Source organism: Gallus gallus, chromosome 1 (assembly GCF_016699485.2).
Source record: "Gallus gallus isolate bGalGal1 chromosome 1, bGalGal1.mat.broiler.GRCg7b, whole genome shotgun sequence".
Taxonomy (NCBI): Eukaryota; Metazoa; Chordata; class Aves; order Galliformes; family Phasianidae; genus Gallus; species Gallus gallus.
In genome coordinates this window covers 119776317-119788946 of record NC_052532.1, presented here as the reverse complement: position 1 = coordinate 119788946, position 12630 = coordinate 119776317, and positions in this window count along the sequence as shown.

Sequence of the window (12630 nt, the reverse complement as noted above, 5' to 3'; positions counted from 1 at the left end):
TTCACGATCATTGAGGTCCCTTCCAACTCAGACCATTCTGTGATTCTGTGAGTGGCAGGGGGAGAAATTATGTGTACAGCTCTTCCAGCAGATCTTAGAAGACAGCAATTTTCGGCCAGGAGCAGAGGCTGCCTTACCTGGGGCTGTGCTGGCAGGGCAGGCGCTGTGTCTGCAGCTGGTGAGCAGCACGCCGCCACCGCCACTACTGCATGGAATCTCCTGTTTCTAATTTTATGTTTGTAGCTGCTTGTAAATGTCATGAAAAATTAAATTGAAAAAGAAGTGCGGGGTGCTACAAAGTCCTGTCATAAAAACGTGTCTTCTAAGTCATAAATTAATGATTTGTTTTCTCCATCTGGTGCGCCTGATACAAACAGGAACAGCTTGCTTTTGCTGAGATGGAAATGCCTCTGCTGAAATGATCTGGTGGAAATAGGAAGATACAAGAGGAAAACACTCAAGTAGCCTGTAGCAGTTTGCTTGCTGCTGCAAACAGAAGGAAAGAGCACAAAAAGGAACATGACTTGGGGGAGAATCATATTCGGCGTGTTATTGATTGCACCTTATAATACAACGTGTCCTCAGCTGGTAAGTATGTAGCTGTTTTCCACAGTTCATCAAAACCCGCTGTTCTGACTCCCAAAAGCATGACCTGCCTACCTATCTGTTCTATCTGTGGATTTCAAAGGTGTTGCCTCCTCAGGCCGTTTTTCCAGGACTCTTAATTTTTACCAGCAATTTCCCCAGCTGCCACCTCCAGAGGTGAAACAGATATTGACAGTTATGCGCGAGGTTAACTGTGAAAAGCGAGAAAGGCAAAAAGCTGGAGATACGCCCAAGTGGTATTCCTGCACCACTTCTAGAAGGAAATACATTTTTAGGCTTTGGAGACGGTGAGCAAGGTGTCTTTTTTTGGTCAGAGTGAGTAAGATAAGTCCTGTACACATAGCTGTGGGGATATTTTTCTTGCTGTAGGCATCAAGTCAACCTAAATTCATTTTCTCTGTTTTTCAGATAGCTTGAAGTTGGATGTTAGCAAACATTGACTGCAGGCTGCTAGCCATTTAACTGCCAGGAGAAAGAGGTAGGACTACTGCACAAAGAGGGTATCACTGAGGTTTCCTACATCTGCTGGTGGCTTTCTCAGGATCTCTGGGCTGGCAGGAAGGGAAATGCGCTGTTCTAATGAGGGCAACTAGCCTTGAGTCTTACTGTAAATATTCACTCATCCTTCAGGCTTTAACCAAAGTATATCAGCACTTAGTTTTTGGGGCTGAGGTAAACAGAAGCATTCTGAGGAAAGAGAGGAGATGGTAGAAAAAAGCCTATTTACTTGTAGGATTGCAGTGGGAAGATAACTGAAGCAAGACATAAAGCAGGCTGACAAGAAAGATAGGGAGAGGCTCTTTAGCAGGGTGTGTAGTGTTAAGAAAAGGGGTAACAGTTATAAGTTGAAAAGGATTTGATTTAGGTTGGATATAAGGAAGAAATTTTTCACTATGAGGTTGGTGAGGCACTGGCACAGCTGCCCATAGAAGCTGTGATACCCCATTCCTGCAGGCACTCAAGGCCAGGCTGGGTGGGGCCCTGGGCAGCCTGAGCTGGTGGAGGGCAGCCCTTCCCATGGCAGGGGTTGGGGCTCGGTGGGCTCTGAGGTCCCCTCCAACCCAAATCATTCTGTGATATCATGATTCTAAGACTTAACCAGAGAAAGTACACAAAAGTGCAAATCTGGAAAAAAAGACAACAAGATAACCAGTAATGGAGCGTACTAAAAATGATGTCTGCCTTTCACAGAAATATATTTTTTTTCTTTTTCAGAAAGTATTCACATGAATGCCAAATTTACCTTTTCACTGTTCTCCCTTAGCTCATTCACCTGTTTCTACTCTCTGTACCGTCCCTTGTCTGAAACAGCTTTGTTTCTGTAGTCTATTCTTTTGTCACACCAACCTTTTTCTCCCAGACATCTTCCAGCAGATCTCAGTGCGGTGTGATGGGCATGTCACACCCTGGTCAGGCTCCCCAGGAGATGGAGACCTAAGTCAGGTAGTTTCACTGCCAAGGAGATCTGCAAGGTGATCTGCCAAATCAGTCCTTTTCTGTTGCGCTGTCCAAGATGTTTATTTTCTAATGACGCAGCTGGCTCATTAGCGAGTCTCTATTTTCATGTCTATGCTAGCAGCCCTTGAGAAATTATGTTAAAGATGGAGACGAAAGGATGTTCAGCAAGGTGAAAGTTTACACAGCCAAAATGGAGTTGTCTTCCTGGTCAGTACTCCCACAGGGACCACAATAATGTGGTTTATGAGGCATGCAGATCCTCACACATGCCTAAAAACATTTGCTTGGTATTCCTGTTTGCTTGCTTGTGAAATATCCAAAGGTTTTAGCTTGCACAGGCATCAGTTACATTTTATGAGCTTATGCTCCTTCAATACTGAATGCAGTATACAAAGGAATATAGTTGGAAAGTGGAAAAACGAAATGCAACATCTAGAAAACTGCTAGTAAAATTCTTTAGATCGGGTAGTGGTTTATGTAGAATATCTGGGCAAATGTAACTTCCTTTGGGATTTTCTAGCATAGGGCAGTACTGTCTAGAAATATTCACACCAGTTCTCTACAGTCTAACTCTGCTTCTAGAAAGGATGTGGTCATCACAGCAAAACTGTGCCTCCGTTAACTACTCTTGCTAAGCAGCAGCATGTTATGTTTGCATCAGTAGTCTCCTCTGCTCACTTGACAGCAGCATTCTCCAAAATGTTTTGGGCTAGCTTGTCATGTCATTCTGATGTGATTATGCATTAAGCCGTAATCCTTTTTTTCCCCTTTGAAATAAATGCAACTGCTTAATAATTGCCAAGGTGACATTTAAGCCTTACTTTATATTTTGAAACGAAAATGCATGTTTCAGTTCTCTAGTCCAGTGAAAACAATCGTATTTTTATGGGCTCAGACACCTTGTTAAATCATTTTAGATGTTACCACTGTATTCCCATTTTTCCTTAAGTTATTCATTTGTTCCAGCACTCCTTTTGGCAAGAATTTTAGTTGCATAATCTGTTGGATCAGCTCTTCACTGATTTTGAACTTTTTTTTTTTCCTTCAGCATAAAGGAAGAGCTGAGTAAAAATTTTAGTTCAGAAATATCTTTCCTCCTTTAGGATTTTGGGTGCCCATTAACTCCAGCACAAATTGATATGCTTAGCGCTTCATAGAATTTATTTGCTAAACCAGAGGTTCTTCTCTAATCTTGTCCAGCTTCCAGGGGGCTGAGCTGCTTCTGCTGCTGCAGTGTCATTCCTTCTGTCCTCTATTCCTCACTCTGTACTTGTATGATTCTTTTTTCCTTAAAAAAAAGGCATTGATTTTCTTGGAATGAGCTGCAGAACCTACCCCTCCCTCCACCACAAATGCCCTACCAGATGCAACACGGCTGATTTCTTGGAAGAGCGCATTGTACTTTTAAGTGCAAACGTATTACTGTTAATCACTAGTGAGTGTGACAGACAACCTAACGAGTGAGTGATGTCTGGTAGCTGAATTTGCTGATCCTTTCAGTTGTTGACCTTGCTTGTGGCAGCTCCTTCCTCTCTTTGGTTGCATAGGGTACTAGGGAAAATGGTACCCAACAAGGAAAATATATTTATTACTAGAACTGTAGCATCAAAATAGTTTAGATGTTTTTTGTACCTTGTTGGGATTCATTTTAAAGCAGCACATTACAATGGAAATGCAGTCCTCTGCAACAGGTACTGCAGCAAAGAAAACCTTGAAGTGCTCTTGGAAGGATTCCGCAGTTCCTCTTGCAGAGTGTGTTGAACGTAATGACAGAGGTAAGTGATTCACACTGTTTTGTCTCATAGACCTCAAATGCAACCATACAAATAGCCCCTGTGGGGTTTTGTAACACCTGTGCTCACTTCAGTAGATCTCAGTTCCTGTCAACGGTTTACAGGCTGGTTTGGCAGTTCCAGACAAAAAACTTGAATTTTCTGAGAGTCTACATGAAATTCTACTGTCCTTGAAACCAGGTTGAATTCCGTCTTTGAGCTGCCAGAGAACATTCCACGCTTTCACCTTCGGGAGATTTCAGAGCTAAGGTAAACTCGATTCCACGCTTCAGATACCATTTACAAGGAACAAGCCTACAAGGCAGAAGGCTCTCAGTTTGGATCTGATCCTTTCTCAACCATTAGCTCACTTCTCCCTTGGTAGCTGTTGAACATTGCCCTCTGGATGCATCTCTGCTGCAAAAAGTCCCCATGCTAACAGTTGCTAGGACTTGTGAAGGCAAAACAGGAGAAATACAACTCTAAATATGTTTCTTACAGCTTTGTCCTAAGTCTCCCATTGCTGACACCACCCAAGAGAGTCTCCTGGGTTATTGTGATCTTTGCTCTAATGCAGTGGGACTGTTCCTGTGTGCTTCCTTGGGCATCTCCATTTCCAGGTCTAGAAAACTGAGATAATGCCTCACTCTTACAGTGTTAATATGATAGGCAAACAAGGGCAGACTTCTAAAAATATCAGGCATCCAAAGAGGCAAATAATAGGATTCTCAGAAGAACACAGGTATCTCACTTCTCTTGGAGTGAATCCCTCTAAATGCTTACTGACCAAACTAAAGGGGCTTGTCTCCCCAAAGCTTCATGAAAGGCATCTGAACAAAGTTAGGCTCTTTTCTCTTGCAAATATAGAAGAGCCTTCATTTTTTCTTAAAAAGTAAAATACCAATGCTTGAGTTTCTCCACTGCAGTGAATATTTACATACCTACAGAGGCCCAAACAACACCCCAGTTGCCTGGCATTGCTTCATACAACTAGCTCACTTTTCAAAAGGTCTAAAGATACTCTTCAGTTTGAAAATCCCTTACTTCTGTCATTTGTCTTGGTCACAAATGCAGCGTTGTAAAGGCATCTGGTTGAGATGATTCAGAAAGCATTTTACAAAACCACTTGGCTCCACAAACTGATTTGTTTGTCAGCAAGTGATTGACAGTCCAAACCCACATAATCTAAAAGAAGATGTAGATCTGGCAGTAACAGCACAACAGACCCCTGGAGTTAGCAAAATCCTGATGTGCAGGAAACACACATTGGGCTTCGGGATGGGGGCAGGCATTTAATCAAGCATTGAAGGTACGTGATGAGAATGCCAGACAGTGTGATGAAGATAGCACAGGGAAACTGTACTGTGGGAGTGGCAGTTGCTGTAGCATCTGTCTTTGAGTGGTGTCTTTTTCCAGCTGCAGTGCAGCCCTCCGCCCAGGCACAGTTGCAATGAGGCCCTGGCAGGTGGGTGTGAAGAGGAGTACAGAAGTGGGACTTGTGTCCACATGTTGGACTTGAGGGGTCTGGCACTACCTCAATCAGATGTCACCGATCCCTCTTTCAGTGGACTGAGTTGGAAAACAGCACCAAGACAGCTCAGAGAGTGTGGCCAAGTCATCTGGATGTCAGTTTATACCATAAGGGTCTTGCCAAAGCCTCCATCTTGGACAAGTATTCAGAAACCAAATGAAACACATTACTAAACACTGAATCACGCACCTATCAAATCTGTCAGCAGCAAAATCTGTAGGTAAAAAAAAAGTCAGTATAGTGTTGGCACCATTTTATCGGGATAAGCAGTTGGATCAAATATCCATGTGAACTTTCCAAATAATTAGTTTAATTGCATAGTCACCTTCTTATCTAATTTGCCCCTAGCCAGATCATAAAAATGATTTAAACTTCAAAGCTGATAGTAATCCCACATGCACAAAGACATTTGGGAAAACTATCTCTTGGAAATGTAGCAGATTATAAGAGAGAATTTGTAAAGATGCCTTCCTTACAGCAGTAGATTTTCTGTTGGCATAGCATTTGTAATTTGTCGACTGCTTCCCACTATTTAGGATCAATTAAACTTTCTCACACTTATTAAAAATTGTAATTAAATAATCAAGTCATCCCTCACTATGACTCAATCTTAGAGTGTGCATCTGGCCCTTGTTTGAGATAGTGGGTATAAAACCCTGAAGTTATGACAGAAATTTCCGGTATGTTTTCCTTTTATTATCCCATAAATGAGCTTTGCTGAGATAGTAGTGGCTGGAAAATAAAAGGGAGAGACATCTTTCGCTGAGGTGGAAAGGACTGCAGAAAATCTTTCTGCTTAGATTGCATTTTGATCACAGTGCAGTACGGGACTAACAGAACACAAATAGAAGTGTAAAATAAAATATATTTGTTTAAATGTCTTAATTACAGGTCTGTGAAAAGTACTGGTGAAAGTTATCTCCTCCTTGGGGAATAGTCTACTCTCCTCTCACTCTCTGATACTGATACGGAGGGGGAAAAAATGAGCTTCTAAAAGCAGATCAACTCTTACAAGCATTTGCCACTGCATTTAATAGTCACACAGTTATATATTTTTCATCATAAAGATGACATACTTATTGTAGCAAAAGTTTTCTAACAACTGAACTGCCCTGATCATAACATAAAAACAAGATATATTTACCCATATAGATGCCACGAGTGCTGTTCAAACAACATTTGTTGAACAGCTGTGTCCAGAAAGAAGAGCGAGCTAGTGAAATGTATTTTTTTTTAAATTGATACAGATTTCAATGGATTGCTGTTTGGAGTCATTTCTGGAGAAAAAAGTTTTCAGAGTGGGAAAAAAACCTATCACTTCAAAATACACTCTTTTTCTACCAAAAAAAAAAAGTTCAAAATGGTGTTTACTGAGCTGAACATTTTGAGTCATACAAAGTTTCCGAAGGAGGGAATCTTTCATGATAACTGCTGGCTTTAGAGCTCAATTTAGCTTGAAAAGAAAAAAATATGATCCTTTTCATGTCAGAAATCCACTTTTTATGCTCCCAAAATTCTAATTCCTGTTGTGGTAAATAAAAAATTACCTTGATCAAAGCAAGAGGTAGTTTATTCTCCTTTTATTTCTGTGCTGTAAAAGTACCAAATGGAAAAACATAACTCCCTTATTAAGAGGCTGTAATCTCAGCCCATCCAGAGATAACAACACAGCAATATTTGAACTGTAGCTGAAACATAAGAATCAATGGCCCTGCGAAAGCCAGAATCAGAGTTATCAGCCAGGCGTTGAACGCACTCTTTGTTATTTCCTAAAGCACAGTTCTCTTACTGTCTGTACAAACGTGTAACACGCAAGGCAGGTAGATACTTCAATTGAAAAAAAAAAATCACAGAATCATTAAGGTTGGAAAGGACCTCTAAGATCATCTAGTCCAACCATTCACCTACCACCAATATTGCCCACCAAATCATGTCCAAGAACACATCATCTACCCTTTCTTTATATGTCTCTAGAGACAGTGACTCCACCACATCCTTAGGCAGACCCTTCCAGCACCTCACCACTATTTTAGAGAAGAAATTATTTCTAATATCCAACTTGAATTTCCCCTGAAACTTGAAGCTATCCCCTCTCATCCTATTGCTGTTACTTAAGAGGCTGACCCCCCAGCTCACTACAACCTCCTTTCAGGCAGCTGTAGAGAGTGATAAAGTATCCTCTGGTCCTCCTCTTCTCCAGACTGAACAATTCCAGTTCCCTCTGCACTCCCCGTAAGACTTGTGCTCCAGATCCTTCACCAGATTTGATGTCCTTCTCTGAACATGCTCCAGGGCCTCAATGACTTTCCTGTAGTGAGGGGCCCAAAACCAAACACAGCACTCAGGTGCAGCCTCACCTGTGCAGAACAATTACTTCCCTGCTCCTGCTGCAAACACTATTTCTGATATAAGCGAGGATGCCATCAGCCTTCTTGGTCACCTGGGCATATTGCTGGCTCATGTTCAACTGAGATCAGCCAACAACCCCAGATCCTTGTCCTCCACACAGCTTGCCAGCCACTCTGCCCCAGGCATGTAGCACTGCATGGGGTTGTTTTGGCCAAAGTGCAGGACTCAACACTTGATCTTGTTGAACCTCATCCCATTGGCCTCAGCCCAGCAATCCAGCTGGTTCAAGGCCTCTGCAGGGCCTTCCAATCCTCAGGCAGATCAATACTTCCTCCCAGTTTGGTGTCATCTGCAGACTTACTGAGAGTGCACTCAATGCCCTCATCCAAAACATCAATAAAAATATTGAATAGGACAGACCCCAATATTGACTGCTGGTGAACAGCACTCATGACAGGTTGCCAGCTGGATTTAATTCCATTCACCACCACTCTCTGGACCTGGCCTTACAGCCAGTTCTTTACACAGCAAAGAGTGTATCTGTCCAAGCCAGAAGCTGCCAGCTTCTCCAGGCCAATGCTGTAGGAGACAGTGTCAAAGGACTTGCTGAAGTCTACGTAGACTACATCAACAGCCTTCCCCTCTCCCATGAGTTGGGTCACTTGGTCATTGAAGGAGATCAGGTTGGTCAGGCAACACCTGCCTTTCAGGCTTGTAGTTTCCTAGCTCCTCCTTACGACCCTTCTTATAGCTGGGCATTACATTAACAAGTGTCCTGCCACCTGGAACCTCTTCTGCTAAGTAGAACCACTGACAGATGTTGGAAAGCAGCTCAGCAACAATGTCCACCAGCTCCCTCAGCTTCATCTTCCTACAGAAGAGTGATTGATTGCTTACTAAGACTTGTCAAATTGCTGTTAGATTTGGCTCTGATCTGAAGATAGAGATGTTCAGACTCAAGTTTATCCCCAGCAGAACCTGTCCCTCTTCTGTTTCAAGGGGCCATTGGTTGCAGGAAGAGCTTCTTCTGTCCTGAGAGCTTGCATTCTTTCTCACCTTGATCACATCAACCTTTTTGTGCTCTGTTCTCTAGGAAGTAAGAAGCCAGACATGAGTTCACCCTGCTTGGCTGCAGGGTCCCTTGCTTAGCAGGGAACTCTTCGTGTTACCTCTGACCTCCTGCTGTGGAGCACTTGTGGACAGAGTAACCTCATGCTGCTCCTCCCATATTGCTGACTGGAAAAAAGAACTTAGGGACTTCACAGAGAGCTGGAGGAAATGACATATTTATTTCTGAATAGACTAATGGAAAGAAACGAGTTCTGAGCTTGATCTGTTTCCTCCTTCAGATGCAGGTACATAGCAAGAAGTCTGAGAAGGGGAAGACCAGACCAACACTCCTCTGGAGTAGTAGACCCACGTGTAACCATAGTCTTGACTACAAGGAGTTCACTGAATGAGAGTTATTAGTATTGATAACACTTCTTTTTTTTTTTCCTTCTGGACCCGAAGGCAACTAATCGCAAGGTTGGCTTCCTCGTAAGTCCCATGTAGACACCTTTGTATTATTCTCAGTAGGCAGGAGCAGCTATACTCAAGACAAAAAGGCAAAACCCTGGTCCAAAAGTAGAAAAGGGGATTTTGGCAGGAGTGTCCAGTACTTCTAAAGATTGTGCTTTGTGAGATTTAATTTATGAAATGTGACTTATGTTTTCAAATTATAAAGAAAAGAAAACTACATATAGTCAGGGTAGGTAATTTGTATTGAGAAGTCCCCTCAGTCTTCTGCTATGGATTTTTTTTGCAGTTTTCTATTTGCACTGTTATGTTTTTGGTTGCTCGTTTCTCAAAATCTCTTGATCAAGCTGAACCAGTTCATTGCTGTGTTGTAGTTTCTCGTTGTGTCTCTGAGTTGACTACCTTTGTAGACAGACCAAAAGTTTGCTAAAATCTCCTCACTTATGTACTGAAATTATGTGCTTCCTTCCTTAACACATAAGACCTCCAGCATCTGATCATCTGAAACATTTACATAAAACCCCCACCTATTTTATATTTCTGCCAGTACTCTGCTTGAAGTATCTTTAGATAACTTGTTAAGCATGCCAGTTTATGAGTATGCTGGACTTACTGACTGGCCAGTTAAACAGTCTGATTTTTGGATTGGACAACTTGAATAAGATTCAAATATAAAATATCTGCAGTTCAGCAAAGTACATCTCACCAAGGGCACTCTGAAGTAATAGACACTCTGTATAATTCATATCGTACAGGGTAGAAGAGATTATGCACTAGAAGCATCCAGGACTGTGCAGATGTGAACATGTGCATTTGATCAGATGAGCACCAACCTTGGCAACCATGGAAACCAAAATTACAGAAAGATTTTGTTTGCTCCTTTTTTTTCACAACTGACGAAGTTGGGGAGGAGGACTTATAGAGAGAAAGGTGTATTCTTCTCATAAGTCATTTAATCTACGCTTGAAGGGTCTTGGATATTAAGTACCCAAGTTACTAAAGAAAATAATGAATGATGTTTGATGGTCCTAGAGTCTGAATTTCAACAACAGAAGAATGATGTAAGGGTTGGGATGAGAGCTAAGGTGCTTTCTGCTCCCTTCTGTGCAATGGCTTACCACTACAACTTAGTAATTGATAGGATTTGCAGAAGTGCACAAGAACTGGTGTGGCTGATTAGGTTTTTTTCTTTGATTTTTCTTTATAGGACTGTAAAACGTCAAATATTTTTTATCAGTTCTCTCACCCTTAGTACTGAATCCTTTCAAGGACTTGTTTGAGCCTGATGACTTATCTCCGAGACAAGTTTGCACTTGCAGATATATGGCCAAAGACAGGGTGCAGGGGTAGAGCATTGCATGCTGTTGTATGTATTTAGCCATCCAATAAGGCGTGGAAAGACTGCAGGAGCTACATTTGCTCTCAATTGCCTGCTGCCAGTTGCCTGCTGCCAGTGCATGCCCCATCTTGCCTGAGCACTCAGCTCATGGGCTGAGATTAGCATTTGAGTGAGGAATTGCTTCCATTGGTTACCCAGGCCCAAAGCTCCTTACGGAGCAAGTTTGAGACCAGTTATTCTTTATTTTTCTTTTAAATAGAGCTTTTCCCTGTTTCTCAGGAAAACAGGAGATGACTTCATCTTATCATAACGGCTAAATTTATTTTTAAGACGGAAGAGTGTCAAAAGCTGTAATCTTGCACACCCCCTTTAACACGTAACATCCTGACTATAGTGGCCCTGAAAAATTAACAAGTATTCAAATAAGCCCTAACTGAAAAGGATGCGAGGCCACCATTATCCAGCCTGTGTGACTCACTGAAGTGAAGGGTGAAAAGCACAGCAGAATTACATTAATCACTTGGTTCTGCTACAGGAGAAAAAAAGATTCCTGTGATATTTTATTTACAAAATACTCCGTGCAGAATTAGCTGATAGTTTTACAGAAACATGAGGGATGTTGTCGATGAAGTAACATCCCACTTCTAAACAATCTTGGGGGATTCTTTAGTTAAGCTGTATTTTAGACTTTGAATTTTTCTTGATAATAATGCACAAAAATCTTTCCCTTTTCTGATGTTTTGGTGAAAATTAAAAGATTAATTTCATGTCTAAGTCTCTCCCTAAACATTAGAATATGAGAAAAACAGATACACATTTGTAAAGATAATTTCATGAATGGAAGACTAAGAGAGAAAAAGAAAAATGTAAATATTAAGAGAACGGAGTCTGAGGTACATGGAAGACGACAAAAGTCATATGATATTTACTACGTCATACCACAGAATGCTGTTATCAGAAAGAGAATTAATGGGTGAAGTAAAACTCTAGTTTGATGAATTCCTAATGCACTTTCTGAAGAATACACATAAAAGAAATGGAACAACAGACCAGAGGCTTATCAGAAGATTAAAAAAAAAAAAAGAAGCATTTCTGATATTAGGTGGTCCTGTTGTTTTTGGGGTTTTTACTGATTTCAGACATGACTGATTTACAACTGATAACCCATTCTTGCATTTGGGCTGTGGGCTCCATATTATGTTCACACGAGAAGAGCTCCCTAATGGGAAATATGGTCAGGACTCAGGGCAAAACGTGTGACAGAAAACTACTGATAGGCATAAATGTTACAAATTACCATTCAAAAGAACTTAGAATCATAGTATCATAGAATGACCTGGGTTGAAAAGGACCACAATGATCATCCCATTTCAACCCCCCTGCTATGTGCAGGGTCGCCAACCACCAGACCAGGCTGCCCAGAGCCACATCCAGCCTGGCCTTGAATGCCTCCAGGGATGGGGCATCCACAGCCTCCTTGGGCAACCTGTTCCAGTGCGTCACCTCCCTCTGGGTGAAAATCTTCCTCCTAATATCTAACCGAAACCCCCCCTGCCTCAGTTTAAAACCATTCCCCCTTGTGCTATCATTATCCACCCTCGTAAACAGTCTTTCCCCCTCCTGTTTATACGCTCCCTTCAAGTACTGGAAGGCCACAATGAGGTCTCCCCAGAGCCTTCTCTTCTCCAAACTAAACAAGCCCAGTTCCCTCAACCTTTCCTCATAGGTGAGGTGCTCCAGCCCTCTGATCATCTTAGTGGCCCTCCTCTGGACCTGTTCCAAGAGCTCTGCATCTTTCTTGGGCTGGGGGTCCCTGGCCTGGACACAGTACTCCAGATGGGGCCTCACAAGTGCTGACTAGTGGTGAACATAACTGGTTCAGAGCAAGATTTCCTGATGCTAATCATTGCGCATTTACAAGGATCTCAGAGAAGATGGTTACACCCCTGCATTGTGTTGGACAAATTCTCATACTGCACAGAGCTGTAAAATGAGGAATTTGACAGAGAATGTCTCAGATGTCATTGATATTACCAAATCCAAAACACAGAAGAAAA